We start from the raw sequence: 15694 nt of genomic DNA, 5'->3' as shown, positions 1-15694 counted from the left end.
TTTATCCAGTTCAGACTAGGTAACAAAATGCTATGGACTGTATGGCCTCGCTTTTGTAGAGGTTTTGTTTCTTAACGGCACTCAGTGGACGCTATTTTAGATGACCAAGGCTTTAGAGGGGCAAGGGCAGGCTACATAAGCAATATTTTTTCAGCCTAAGGGATCACATAGTGGTTTCTTTTATGGCTCCTAGGTAGAACACTGCATTTGTGCAAACAAGAAGTGATCTCAAGTTTAGCTATGTTGTAATTTTTGCTGCTGTGCTAATGTTCTTTAGTCATTCTGTTTGACCAATAAAAAAGTTACTTTAAAATGCGGAATTCTGTACGTTTGGGACTGATCCTACATCTGTACTCTTTAATAAAGAAGTTTGTTGTAGCTAGCTTTTCTGATCCTTGAAGTGGAACTTGAAGGGAATAGTGAAGCTCTTTTGTCAATTTTGGAGTTTCTTCATACCCTAAAGCCACCAGTTATGAGTTTCGACAAGGACCAGACCAGCCAAGGTCGCGAGCGTAAGCCTCTTGAAGGTCGTGTAAGGGCCTGGATAAGTGGGGTGCTGATCCTGTTGGTATTGTGTCTGCCCACTGAAATTCAATATCGCTGCCCACTTACCATCCCTCTGCCAGGAAGTGTAGACGCATAAATCTGTATCAGAATTTCTGAAATGGTTCACGAGTTGTGCTGTACTTCACCATCAAGCATTTCAGGAAAAAGACATACTTGAGCTGATAACGTTGACTTTATCTTATCGTTATAGGCATAACGTTACACCCCCCCTGCATGGTTTTGATCAAGTTTGAAACTCTTTGTCTGGGCGACAAAACCAGCATAGCTTTGATATACATATGATGTACTGAGCTTAGTGTGCTCGGTACTTGAGTCTTACATTTGGCATGCTTCTACGGTACTGTCACTCGCTCTGATGATTTACACAGTTCATAAGGGAGTAATCTTACTGTAAAGGAAAACTCTCATTGCTAAAAGTGAGTAAATCGCTTCTTCCTTTTCGAGCCATGCCATAGCTACTTGTCTCTAAAATGCACTCATTCAAACATAATCAGAACACGTTTGGATTTGACATTCAGAGCGACTCTATTCTAGCTAGCAGTAGCTTTTATTTGATTGTCAACGAGCCAGACTGTTGGTAAAAGTGTTACCATAGTGCATACACAACGCTTGATCAGGAGTAGAGCGATGCCAAGTCACCTTCACATGCCCTTGGCTACCGGTTGTGTATAATTGCTTGGCCCATTCTTTACTGGGTTAGGGTATATTGTGTAGGGTACTGCAAGTAAAGGGTGTGGGTCATTGCAGCGAAATGGCATCCAATCATGCCTTTGGTGGATCGGCTCGAGGTATGAAGCTTAGATGCAAGACTGATTGAAGAAATGGAATATTGTGCAATAACCCAAAGTGCTTAGAAAAGGCACAAGTGAGCTTGAATATGATTTCCTTCTGGCTGGCTTCAGAAAGGCAACATGGATGTGAATAACAAGTCTCAACAAATTTTCTTGTTTCATTTGAATGCAAAAGTGTATACTTTTGTTGATGGAAAAAAGATTGTTAGACATTTCTTTCATCTCACTGTCTTTATAGACAAGTAAATACTTGAGCCTCAAAAATAATGCAGAACTTCTCTTGACTAAAAAATGTAGTATTAAAAAAAACTGTAGTTGCTGTATCAAAGACTTAAGTTGTGGCTGCACATACAGTAGTAAACTGAAACATTCTCTATAAAGAATGTTTTAAGTTATAGCGAGGATCACAGCACCCATTCCTGCAATACTATCCGCGCCTGCAAGTTATCGACTCTTTCCAACGCTTTATTGAGACTTTAGCACCAGTGTGGTCCCGTCATAAACGCAGAAAGAGCTCTCTTGATGCATACATGTAACTCAAGTACGGCGAATTTAAGAGATAAGCCCACATTGAAATGTGAATCAGCGTTGCGTACGTCAGTTTACGTTAGACGGTAAATTTGTCCCCCTCTCCGCAGCTGTTCATAGCCAGGGGGAAGGTTGGGGGAGAGATAACGGGGTTCCTTTGGTCAGAATTTCTCACGGAAACTGTAAAGACGTGAGAGACATCTTGCTTATATCCCACGTGGCTTGGCCTTAAGGCTGTCTTCCCTTTGAAGACGTCTTAAGGGAAGATGAGGGGCGAGATATTTCTCTGGTATATTGCTTACATACACACTTCAAGTGAAAGTGAGTGAGGGTGAGGATTATAGTGAGAGTGCATTACAGGGTCTTAACATTTTATCAGGACAGTCTGGAGGGATGAATGGGGCTATCAGCAGTGGATGACCATACTTACAGGCTGGAGGACAAGCTAGTGGGCTTTTGAAGAAAACAAACCCTTGTTTTGCTTGATGGATGCTTGATGCTTGATCGATATGTGAAATATGTGTCCTGTGTTTTTACTACCAGAGTTGCAGAAGATGTATAGGTCAAGGTAGTTTTCTCGGAAAGTTTGCAAGTAGAAGAAATTAATTTTTCTGACATTGTTGAGACTTTGATAAGTTGAATTTCCTTGGGAGGATAAACAGTTGTTGCCCTTGAGCTACGAGATTTAGATTACTCGATTTTTGGAATATTTCAGGCTTAGTGTTGTCAAGAGTAATTAACGATTTTTAATCAAAACTCAAATGTGCTTATGTAAAACAAAAAAGAGTTTGCCAAAGAAAATGAACGGCTTGAAGTACCCACAAGTTGGAATTTTTATGAGGATTTTTGAGATAACACAAAAAGAGATGCCTGGCAGACTGAAAACTTTAAGATCTTCCACCCAAACATCTGCTTGGAGATGAGAAAAGGCAGGCCACTTGTCCAGCGTGGCCCACATGATGCCACATAACAGGTGAAGCCGGTGCCAAACATAGCCCGGGGCGGGTGCCACCCTCTCGCAACAGCTGTGCTCTAGAACAAGCACAAGTTCAACTGCAGACCAACTGCCCTGAACAACTGTGCATTAACCAGGAGGGAATGGGGAGCTTCTGCGGCACATTTGTTCTAACATGTGCGGTGATTGGTAACTGGTAAACATCGTAATGATCCAGATCACACCAGATGATTCAAAAGCGTGGGAAAGGTCACCAGAGGTTGCGTATCACATGTTGGAAATATATATAGAATACCGTATATATATATATATATATATATGTTCATAATGGTCAATTTAGTCTCAAATGGAATATTGTCGCTAGTTCATATTTCAGAAACTTAACTTAACGTTAGAATGCAGATGGCAAGATTGTTTATAACTTAGCAGGGGACTGAAAATGTGCATCATTCATATACAGTGTCTGTTTCAAATAGTACATTTTTTCTCTATCTAAACCGCGGTATATAGCATTTTTTCTCTATCTAGACCGTGGTATATAGTGTCAGAAACATTTTTAAAAAAATTATTTCCAGCCATTTCAGGTTTGCCTCTGAAGTTGAGATGGCAACTCATTGTTTTGATTAAAGAATGATTGAAGATATAGCTTTTGAGATCATAACAGGAAAATACTACATGGATTATGTACTTCAAATAATCCATGTAGTGTATACGAACAAAATTTGAATGTAAACCTCTCAGTACATTAAAATCTTTTCCATAAGGATAAGACACGAAGGTTTAATTACAACATTATTGTCTCTGAAACTTAAACCACGTCACCAGAGATACCTGCAAGGTGAAGATAAGCATGCTCTAAATCCTCTCTTGAAACTCAGTCTTGAAAAGAACCTCGGAAATAATTGTCTGGATTTCCAAGGAGGGAATGAAGGATCATTGTATTTCACACCTGATGTAGAGAACCAGACTTTGGATTCAAGCCAGGAAGAAAGTAGTTTATCCAGGACTAAGCTGAACTCCGAGGGTTGGAACTCTTAAATCATGAAGTTTTATGGGGTGGCGGAAATGTGGGCATTATTAAAGGGGAGGCTTGATCCAAGATTCTTTGGAAGAATCAATATTTGCTTGTTACGTTTCTCGGCCCTGTGGACAGGCTTAGGAGGGAACTGCCAGACAGGATATCTCTTCATTATCTGCTGTTTGAATCTTTACTGTGGGTTCGGAGTCAGGGTGGTGCACAATGGTGGTGGAAATCTGGTAAATCTCAATGCGCATCCTTGTCTTCGGGGCCCATATTATCGGGTATCTTGTCCTTTAGAACCTAAGATTGTGTGGGAAAAATGCAGCCACGTTATAGACCCAGTTTAACATCACAAAAAAATAAAAGTAAGTGGATGGAAACTTAAAGTTCTTTACTTTGTTGCTGATTTTAGAAAAGTGCTGTGACATATGTATGAATTATTCATTTTTGGTTGACATTTAATAAACTAGAATTTAAAGGAATGGTTTTGACATAGTTAAGTTACAACAGCTGCCAATGCCTATTAAAAGGCCATGACATTTATAGTATAAAGCAGACATTAAAGTTTGTAATATTTGAGTACAAAGAACCTGATATATGAATGCTGACAAAAGGTATTTTAAATGTTGACATTTATGAAACTAAACCGATATGTGGGTGGCAAATGTCAGATCATGATCCTCTAACATAAGGTCAGCTTGCCTTGGTCTTATGCTTAATAGTGATCAAAGTCTTGAATCCACCATTATGGCGTTGCCATAAAGGTTGTATCATGTACACCTGGTTCAAACATCTTCATAAAACACTATGATAAACAGAACAATCCATGTAAAAAGTTGCCTTACATGTTAACATCAGTTTGAACACCAAATAGATTCAGATTTTTTGTTGCCCCTTTTTGAGTGAAGGTAGATTTTAGCTAAAGTTTAGAAGCTATAACGAAGTATCACACAGCAACAATGAACAATAGCTCCTTCAGGTAGACATGAGGGTAATTTGTGGCCTTAAGGGGGATAATTATGGTGTTGTTGGAGCCCTGGAGGGACTGTTAGAGACACAGTGAGTTACCCGAGCGTGTGTGCGACAACCAGCCATTCAGGTTAAAACACACCCCTTACAACCGTGATGAGTACTTATACTGTCAGGCTGGTGACATGGCAGCAAGGTGATGCTGATGTCCTGGCACGCAGCCACCTTTTCGTGTGACCAGAGAAAGTAGTCCCTTTAAAATATGTTAACTTCATGATTAATTGCTATTAGGGCACACTTTTGACATGGTAGAAGCTCTAATTCTTGTTCATAATTCTGACTCTCAGTGTGTCTGTTGCAATGATATGAGCTTTGTATATATACTGTGTTCCACAAGTTTGTGTTGGTGACGATGATAAATAGGTTTAACCTTCTCCCTGCATGGTTACCATATAGCCAAATTTGTATTGTTTACTGGGTAAAGCAGCAGGGAGAAGGTTAAGGATGTTTTGATGCTATCTCATAGCCTGAGTATCATCCTAGTTACTTCCAGGGCTCCCATAGTCTGCCTTCACCAACCAAGGGAAAGTATGGGAGCCTTGAACTAACTTTGATGACACTCAGGCTAGCTATCTCACCTCATTGCTATGAAAATCACGTTCTTCTTCGAGTTGAAAACAACAGGAAGACGCCGTAAATCGATTTCAGATGACAGACTTGACAAACCCCAGCCACCACCACACCTGTTGAGCAGCAAATCCTTCGAACTGTAAATCTTATAAGACGTTTTTGAAGCCGCAAGGGCTTAATAACAGAGAGGACAGGTGTTTCTCTGACACCTCATTTGTCTCTGATCCGCCCCATGAAAAGGCCCCCTTGTACTTGATAAAGATGCTATCCTGTCCATGGCTGAACCAGTAATCAAGCTTATCTATCATCTAGTGCATGGGCCGGACTTGAAAGCTGGCAATGTCAAAGTTGCAGACAATGTTGGCAAGTTCAAGGCTTGGATAGATCTGGAAAGTTCAAGGTTATGTATAGTTCAAGTTGGTCCTGGAGCATGTTGGCAAGTTAGGACTATTTCAGAAACAGAAAAGGTTAGCAAGTACAGAGTTTCAGACAGAGTTGGTAAGTTCACATCTTGGATGGAGCTTGAAAGTTCAAGATGACATAGAATACTGGCAAGTTGCAAGTCAGAGAGAAAGCGGTTTAGTTTAGGGCCTCTAATATGTTACAGCTTGCCAAACTATCTTTGCAGAGTTCAGTTCATTACAGTTGAACCTGCTATCTTGGTGTGCCAGACATGGAAGTTGGCAACGTCAAGGTTTTAGACAAAGTTGACAGCTTCAAGTCTTGGACATGGCTGAAATGCTCAAAGTTAGGCAAGGGTAAGACTCTGACAAGTTGAACTTTTGGACGTCCAAAGTCCAAGAGAATTTGGGCAAATCATGACTGATAGGTAAGGATGGTGTGATGGAAACATTAGACAACGTTGACAGCTTTTTCAAAGTGCTGGAGGCAACTGGGAACACTAGAACTTCAGAGGAAGTGTTCAAGTTAAAATTTATGTTGTAACCTGACAAGTTGAAGTTCTGAGAAAGTTGGGAAGTCCAAAGTCTAAGAAAATGTTGGCAAGTTGAGACTGATAGGAAACCTGGCAAGATATAAGATGAAGTGTATGCTGGCAGTTTTAGAAAGTGTTGGAGAAAAGTGGAAACAGCAGATCTTTTGAGGAAGCTGTCAGGTTAAGATATATGGAGTCACCTGGCAAGTTGCAAGTCATTTAGAAGTTTAAACTTTCAAAGTGCACATGGTCTGTTGAGTCAGCAAGTTCTAACATTTGTCAAATGATGCCAACTATTGCGGAAAGCCTGCAACTCCAACCTTTGAAGAACTGTTGCCCATTTCCAGTTTGAGAAGAAACCTTCTGTAACCAGAGCTTTGAGGAAAATGCATTTGCTTTCACCACTTTCTTTTCTTTTCTGTTCTTATCATTTGTGACACAATAAGCTACAATGTCTTGTCTCTGTTTTCTAAGAAATATTACAAACAGAACCAAAGAAATCAATTCTGCTTCCTCAAACGAAGTCTCACCCCCCCCAAAAGGATGGTTGAAGTTTATGGATAACATTCCAGAAGCGTGCTTTTGCTAGATTGATAGTACAAGGTCAAGACCGTAATTGCACCTCTGCGACATGATTGGATAATCTATGGGGCAATTAAGAAAGTTAAATGCCTCTTATGCCTTAGGCACTACCTCCTCTTATAGACAGAGTGTCTGGAGCGTCTAGACCCTTTAAAGATTATTCAAATGATTAACTGTTGAGGTAACGTTTAGTGCTTGTGATGCATGTTGAGTGATAGTAGGAAACCTGCCTGGCTAAAAGTTATAATATTTCAGTTTTCATAAGTCTGTTTGTCTTTCTGATATTCAATAGTCTCTTGTGGCAAGGTATGGCCAGAAAAGTTGTTATAACTTCTAACGTTAGTCAAAGTGAAAGTCATGATATATGTTTTGGTGAGTAATGGTATGAAAACTGCGTACCTACCAGTTGTAATATTTCAGTTTTATAAGTCTGAGTCTCCCTGATATTGGATAGTCTCTTGTGGCAAGGTTTTGCCAGAAACGTTGTCATAGCTGCTATTAAAATATGGGTTTGGTGCAGTTAATGTGCCCACTGTTGACTGATGCCTACCAGGACTAATAGGACCTCGGCAGAGTTCAGAAAAACAAGCCCATATCTCAGCCGCTCTGATGATATTTGTTGCATACCAGCCCTGACCCCAGTTGTACTGATTATACTGACACATTCTAATGTTACATGTGGGGTGGAGAAACATGGGGGGGATAGATTGCGGGGCGGTCTGGGGGAGGTTCGGAGGTCCCCACGCTAACAACAACCATCTTAGTTCCTCTTGAACTTGAGATATTTCTAGACTCCAGACATCTTAGTCATACTTGTCAGCAGTTCTTGAGATGAAGTGAAGTATGATAGGAAGACTGTCTACTGTTTCTTGAGATATGTTGGGCTTAGTCACGCAAGTGGTCTCAAGGCACTCTGAATCTGTCATGTCATGCAGAAAGAATATCACATTCATTTACTTTACCGAACGTTGTTGACGTATTGCTGTGGAGGGGAGGTAATTGTATTTCATGTGAACTTGGTTTACAGGGAATATTGGCTTACTGGCAACAAATTTTAAACCTCGAACCTTCTTGACCTGTGAGAATGTATATGGATAACGTTACAGAAAGTCATCCATTCAAATTATAGTCTGCAGTCGTCCACTGTGACCCTGAACTTCCACACGTACTTGGAGCTAAAAATGTTGTGAATCTAAATATATACTAAGTTGTAATCTATCTATCTAAAGTAATAGTTATACAGTTTTTCATGTAAAGAAATGTCAAGTCATCACTTTATTCTTATAGTACATTGACATCTTAGACATTTAATTCATATCTATCACAATTAGCGTATACAAAAGATGATTAAAAGGTTCTTGACTGTTTAATGATTGTACAAGTTTTAAAGCCTTTCTACCTTGTTTGACAGTGTAAAATCTTACACAATAGACAAAGGAGACAATGATGGGTCCATTTGGGGAGCTGGTGTTAAACACTTGACAACAAGGTGTTGCTTTCTCAAGCTAATCCTTTGGGGATTAGTAAGGGATTAACCCAGGCATGTGGCAGGAGGGGACAATAGAGAGGTGACACCTGACAACAATGGGGTAATGGAAGGGTTTGTTTTCTTACATTCTTGCTGATACCACACCTGAACAGTGGGGTATAGGCTGCTCTTTTGAAGATGCAAGGTTTCTTTGTGCAGTTGGGAATGTGGTAGCACTAGCAACTTTGAATTTGAAGATGCTCGGAACTCTTAGAATCAAATTTCAAGTTTCTTTATAAATGTTTTGACTGGGAAAGATACCAACATGCAGGGAAGAATACTATTTTGAAATGAATTGAATTACAGTAGTAGGCTTACTAGTATATTAGATTTTCTTATTCCCAATATTTTACCATGGGCAATACTGACCGACGGAGGCCATATATATATATAATATCTTTATAATCTCAAGGGACATTTGCTTATTAGTATTGTTTCATCATAAAAAGAATCGGTTAGAGGTACAAAATTCTAGCCATAAGTAGTGATAAAGCATTAGTTGATACAGATCTGCTGGTAACTTTAAATGTTAGAAACAAAATTGCCATCTATTGCACCTCCTTGATGTAGGAGCCATGTTGGGCTGTCAATGTGTCACTTCAGCTTAATTAGTGAAGATTTACTGGACTCTTGTTTTGGTGGTTGATGGAAGCAGTAAATTATAACCTGCAGCTGAAGTGTTTTCAGTCTGCTGTTGTTTGTCGATAGGCTCCGTGATAAGTAGAATATCGCTCACACCGAGGATGATATATGATATCAGTAATAAAGAGAGAAAACAAGTCAGGTTAGGGTTTGTATATCATTCAAACTGAAGTGTAAGAGTGCATTTGTTAGCTTGTTTTACCTGATAGTGGTTAGGAATATTAGATCCAATGTGATGAAAAGGAAATTTTTGGTGTGAAAGAAAACAAACATGTTTCTTTTTACAGGTGTGATTTTAACATCAAACTAGACCTTTGTATGTATAGACTTTGATATCTTCCATAGAATGGAGAACAGTGTATGATTTAAGTCAGTTTCCGACAGATGTATTTACGTACTCTGCCTTTTCTTCAGATGATCCGTCTCTTTTCATACAAGTCTCCTCAACATTCTTCCATCAATTCCAGACTAAACACATAACACAAACTCTAAGAACTTTATTCCCTTCGGAACATCCCTTCAGACACCTTGAAAACACCTTGAGGAGTTTTAAGATCCTCCCCTTCCTTTGGGCATTGTTAAAAAAATGTTAAAAGGATTGGCGAAACATGTAGTGCTTTGTGAGCGGATTTTTGCTTCTTTGAAGGAAAATAGGAAGAACTAAACCCTCAGTGATCGTTTTGTCAGTTTTCAATAAATCGTAATCCAGTCCACAATGCACAGGTGTTCGTTCCAATAAGCAAGGAAGAGAAGAAACACCATGTTTGTTTGAAGGCGAGATCCTAGACTTTGTCTGCGATGCTTACCCCATTATTGACTGTGTAATAGACAAGAATAAACAGGTATTAGGAAGGTTTATGTAACTGTGCAGGTGTTTGAATGCGGACAGGCAAGTGTTATAGGTGAATGGCCATCTTTGCAGGTCAAAATTGAATATGGGCATCTTTGGCAGATCAAAGTTACCTGAAGACAAGTCTTGGCAGTCTTCATACTACTCAGGTAGCCTCAAGTTCACAAACAATGCTATCCACATTGTAGTAGTAAAATGCAGACAGACAAGTGTTATAGGTGAATGGCCATCTTTGGTAGGTCAAAATCCTTCCATATGGGCTTGTCTATCTTCATACAACTCAGGTAGCTTCAAGTTCACAAACAATGTTATCTAGTAGTGAAATGCGGTAGGGTGGTTTGCCAAATAATTCAGGACAATACATTGATAGTACGTTGCTATAGGTATATCAAAATGCATAGCTGCAAGGTTATAGGCTAATATTTAATCAGACAAAAGTTCAAGCCTGGAATGTTATTTGTTTAAGAAATCGATCTCCCCGATAACCTCTTTATTGGTTATAGCTCAGTGTTTATTTGCACATACAATACTTTACCTGGGCAACGCATAATTGTATGGTATTTTTGGGTGGTAGAATATACACTGGCATACAATCACATACAAGTGTAGCCAAGGCCACCTGAAAATTTGTTCCATGGATCTTGAAATACTGCCTTGTATTAGTGGAATGGAAATCACACCCCTGCAATGGACTGAACCTTTTTATCATTACATTGGAATCTATGAAATCAACTTTCAAATTTTATTTTTTAAAACTCAACAGTTGAACAGATTGACTGTCATAAGCTAGACCAGATCATCATACGATAATAAGTACTCTCAAATTTGTTGAAATTACCCTTGATAGCAGCAAAGCCACAACAGCAAATGTTATACATCCCATGTAGCATTTCTGACTGGTATAATCTATAATCTATAATACGGAAAATATGTTATCACTTCTCTCTTTGAAAGCTAGCCAATCGGGACTTACTCCCCTATCTTCTTCTACTTTCTCACGGCAACAAAGTCCAGCGTTGCTAAGTTTCTGTCGCCAACAAAACTCAGAACACAGCGGAAAAACAAACAAATCTGTCGCTGAGAAAGAAAAACAGGTGAGAAGACTTATCTCAGTACAATATGATTGACAGGCCTGCAGGCAAGATGCCAGAGATCTGTGTATATTATGGTCTGTTGATAGGGCTCACCCCCAAATATGTCAACTGTCTTTACATGTCAACATCTCCGGGGTCAATTTGGGAGCATTAGTTATGGATTAGAGATGAGATCTTTGCTGTTTGATTATTTGAAGTTTCAAGAAGTAATCTGGGTGAAGATTGAGTTGGAATGTTTCTCAAGTTCAGCTTTGTTATGATTTAGATTATGATTATGAGTGAACAATTTGAAGATTTTACGGAAAAAAATGTTAATGCTGTTGTTGTGGCTGTGTAGTGACAGTTTTGGGTTATTTCCAGTTGTATCAACTAGCCGCATCACTAGACCTGTGGAATTCTGAGGGCACCTTCTGAAAATAAACAAATTATGGTCCAACTGTACCACAGAGTAACACTATCCTCCAGGCCTGTGTCTATTCCCTGGGAGGAGCGAATTCTTGCGGTTTTCGAGAAATGTTTCCCCTTCAGAAAGGTCCCAGAGATACATAGATTGTATCGGAGGTCCAAGCACTTCCATATGGGCTTGGGTTTTTCAACTCCCTCTTTCTCAGGAGCTCTCTCGAGTCACAACAGCCTTGTTACATCAGTGTTCAGTTCCTGACATACAACCTAGAAAACACAAACACTAAACCTCAAGTTTTCAACAAGGTCGTTCTGAGAATGACTGGTGTATACAGGTGAATTTGGTGGAGACATGGGGGCCTACATGTCTTCTTTAGTGAGGCATAATCCACCGCTTTAGTTTAGTGTAAATCATAACTGGACTTCTCCATTCCTACATTATAAGGGTGATTGGAGGGTGGTTGAATATAGCGTAATGCATTGGGAATTATTGTTATACATAATGAGTGTAGAGAATTTTGCGTGATTTGTAGTCAGGTACCCCATGCAGACCCCCTCAGTAGTGCAGAGAATTTTGCGTGATTTGTAGTCAGGGTCCCCATGCAGACCCCCTAAGTGAGTGCAGAGAATTTTGCTTGATTTGTAGTCAGGTACCCACCCCATGCAGACCCCTCAGTGAGTGCAGAGAATTTTGCTTGATTTGTAGTCAGGTACCCCATGCAGACCCCCAAAGCAAGTGGAGAGAACTTTTTGTAATTTGTGGTCTGGTACCCCATGCACACCCCTAGAGCAAGTGGACTGTCCATCAGGAATGTCAGGGTACATTTCAATCAAACCGTGATTTCCCAGGATGTTTCGGTTATGCTGGGAGAGATGGAAAGGTTAGAAACTATCAGCAGTCATTTTAGTCCGCTGTTACGCGACAATGGAGGCTGAGCGTGGGAACATGAAGCAAAGGGTCCGTAAAAACATTCCCAGCTGGGCAGTCAAGTTGTTAAAATGAAAGGGTTGCACATTGCAAGCAGGTTTTTCATTAACGTAAGGTTATACTATTACGAAGAGGTCTTAAACTGGAAAGAGATGGAGTAATGTTTCTTGTAAGCTGTCATTTTCATCTCATTTTTCAGTGATTACTGCAGAAATGTAATTAGAAAAGGGCAGGCATGACTGCCTGTGAAGTTGTTGAGGGATGTCTTTAGTTTTGTCAGGTCAAGTGTAATATGTCCTTCATAAATCCAAACCGAGTTATTGTTGTAGTGGAGTTGTGTTTATACAAATTTGATGATGTGACAAGGAAGAAGCTGCAGCTGTGCTATCCCATCATGCACCTGTCACTAGGGGATGATGGGTACATGAAAATGTTTACATTGCTGCGTTCTGTTTGCGTGTTTGAACTATTTCTGTTCTGATTAAACGTTTTCGGCTGCTTTTGAAGTAAAGTGTGATGAGAAGAGCAAGGTGATGGTTCAATCAAGAGAACTCCATTCTGTAACCATTAGTTACAATGCATACATTTACTTTATCCTCATCATTATTTTTTAGCTTTTTTTATTACCGGTATTCACGTTCCATAAACAAAATATAAACAGATATTGTATAGTTTTGTGTACTGATGTGTATGTGATAACTTTTAACAGTTATTCCATATTCATAGATACAGCACAAAGGTTGTAAAAGCATGTTTTTTATCAACACAGTCATCATTCACAAAGACAGAAACACCTTCCAGGTAGAAAGCAACTGGAAGCTCGTAAAAGTGTGTCTTCCCTAACACAGTCATCATTCAAAAGGACATACATATGTACCTTCCAGCAAGAAAGAAGCATGTGTAGCATGTTACATGTTACAGTGTGTCTTCCCTAACACTGTCATCATTCAAAAGGACATACATATGTACCTTCCAGCAAGAAAGAAGCACAGCATGTTACATGTCACAGTGTGGAAATTCAGGCAGATCCTGATTGAAAACCCCCCAAAGCCCTCTTCATTTTCGGCAGCAGCAAACCTTATTAAGATTCACCCTTGTGGCGCGTTTTCTCCGTAATGGAAGTGAAACCGATGACTGTTTGGAGAAGAACTGACAGGGAAGGCCCAATAAAATCACTAGCTCTGAAAGGTTTGAAAAGCTGGCGATAATCTGGACATAATCTGGACAAATGTGGGTTTTAGGGTCCTCCAGGAATTAGGAAGAATCAGATTAGAAGCAAGGGGAGTATCTCCGCAATCTGTTCCAATTCACCAGAGAGTTCGTGTAATGACAAGAGGGCCCATTTGCTCTGCAGAAGCTGCATTAGTTGACTTGCAAATAAGATCTACTTGTAGAGACCTTCAAAATGGCCCTCACTAACGAAATATGAATGTTTCACTTCCAAAACCATTACAAATTACAAAAAAAAAAAAAACAACTGATTTTGCATGTTATCGATGATACACAAATTTGATGTTGAAAATGTCAATGGTTTTTAAAAAATTTGTAAAAATGTAAATTTAGAAATCTTCTTCTCTGGATGAAGACTTTCTTGAGATGCTCAACCTGTAAGGAATTAGTGGTCAGACCTTTGTATGGATCTTAATTGGACAAAATTTACAGGAAATAAAACAAGTCTCGACCCCAGATTAAACAGCTGTTGTCCCAAATCACCCTACCTGGATCATTCCATTCGGACAAATGTCTTGGGGGTGTTTAAAGGTATATATTTTATTTTCAATTGCAGAAAGTGATTTGAAAAATGCAAGGGAAAGGTTTGTGTCATAATTAAGAAAAAATAGATGTTTTTTTAAAAGAAAAGGTACACTTTTTAGACCCCCTCCACACCTAAATGGAATAGTCTGGACGGTCTGGTAGATGGAAATAGAGATGAAGGTCAAGGGTTAAATCTTGAGAGGGGAGCGAAGAATTCCATCTGTTAGGGTTTATCCTGAAACTGTGTCACCAGAGTGGCAAGTTTTGATGGAACAAGCTTAAAACATTAAGAAAGGGTGTTGTGTTTCCTTTCCTCTGGTGTCCTGTTCTGTCTGGAAAAGTTCTCCAGTCCTTTTGGGGGTGCGGTGGGGAGGGATCTGGGTTTTGGAAACATGTTATTTGAGTACCTAGGGGGCCTTGGCTGAGGTGGTTGAAGGTACAGGTTTCTGATGGTTTCCGCCTTTCCCAGACTCATGCAGTCTGGAAATAGTAGATGTACAGAGATTGGGATCAGGGGTTGAGGGTTCCAAGCCCGCTTTTCTCCTATCTAGAGGGTTCCTAAGGTTTACTGTGAAATCTACTGTAGTAGATGCATCCCATAGCCTTGCCCACCTCGGTCAAAACTTGCAAAGCAAAAATGTAGAGATCCAAAAATTTGACCGATGTGTATCTGCCTCCATCTTTGGTTGACTGATTTAGTCAATATTAAAGCTGCCGGAAAAAGAAAGGACTGATAAACATACACACTCTCTCATCTAAATAAACCACAACACAGAAAGCCGGACTCTTTTGTGATGCTCTCAGTGACAGAAACCAGAAGCAGGTTGTACGTTGTAAATAGTGGAGGAAGGTAGCGCTTTCATGTCCATAAGTGTTTGTACTTACCAAAGTTATCGGTTTATGGCAAGTGACACTGCGCAGGCATAAACCTCATAATTACAGGGATTATGGAGTGTCTAAGACTAGCCAGGCCGCGCATCGGTACACAGAAATCTGACACGCAAACTTAACAACTGGGAAAACTTGTTGCAGCTTCTGGTTGCTGTAAAACTGATTGCCTACCTCAATAAAATTCTGCTTGAAAACATCTGAGTTGCTTATGAATTGCAAAGGAGTTGAAATGACTATAGATATTTTCCCACTACAAAATGTAGGATGCTAGGAGATGGAGAAAACTTTTTCATCACAAGATTTTGACATGATAATGTCTAATGTTGAAACAGGTGTACGTCTCTTTGATAAGGCCCCAAATTGGAGCTGGAGGCAACAGAAGCTGATAGCATCCTCTGAGTGGTTCTGGGTTCCTTTTAAGGAAATAACTAAGGGTTGATGTGTCAGAGATTGGGCCGTGCTAACAAAATGTCTTGTTTCTTGGTGCATTGATATCAAATATGCATAAAGATACATAAAGAAGACCAACCTTATTTTTGAAATGTTTGTTTGTGAATAGTCTTTTTCTACTTGTATAGTTTATTGTCTTTGTCACCAGGTCTAGCCCTTTGTCATGGTAGCCACTCT

The 15694-nt window shown here is 39.7% G+C and overlaps 1 protein-coding gene across 8 annotated transcripts in view; it reads left to right on the top strand.

Annotated features, from left to right (window-relative positions):
- Positions 1 to 15694, top strand: part of LOC136444511 (receptor-type tyrosine-protein phosphatase delta-like) — a 114984-nt gene that overhangs the window by 55087 nt on the left and 44203 nt on the right. The window lies entirely within an intron of this gene.

Source organism: Branchiostoma lanceolatum, chromosome 11, assembly GCF_035083965.1.
Source record: "Branchiostoma lanceolatum isolate klBraLanc5 chromosome 11, klBraLanc5.hap2, whole genome shotgun sequence".
Taxonomy (NCBI): domain Eukaryota; kingdom Metazoa; phylum Chordata; class Leptocardii; order Amphioxiformes; family Branchiostomatidae; genus Branchiostoma; species Branchiostoma lanceolatum.
Note: the sequence above shows the minus strand (reverse complement) of the source record. Positions and strands in the feature narration are given on the sequence as shown.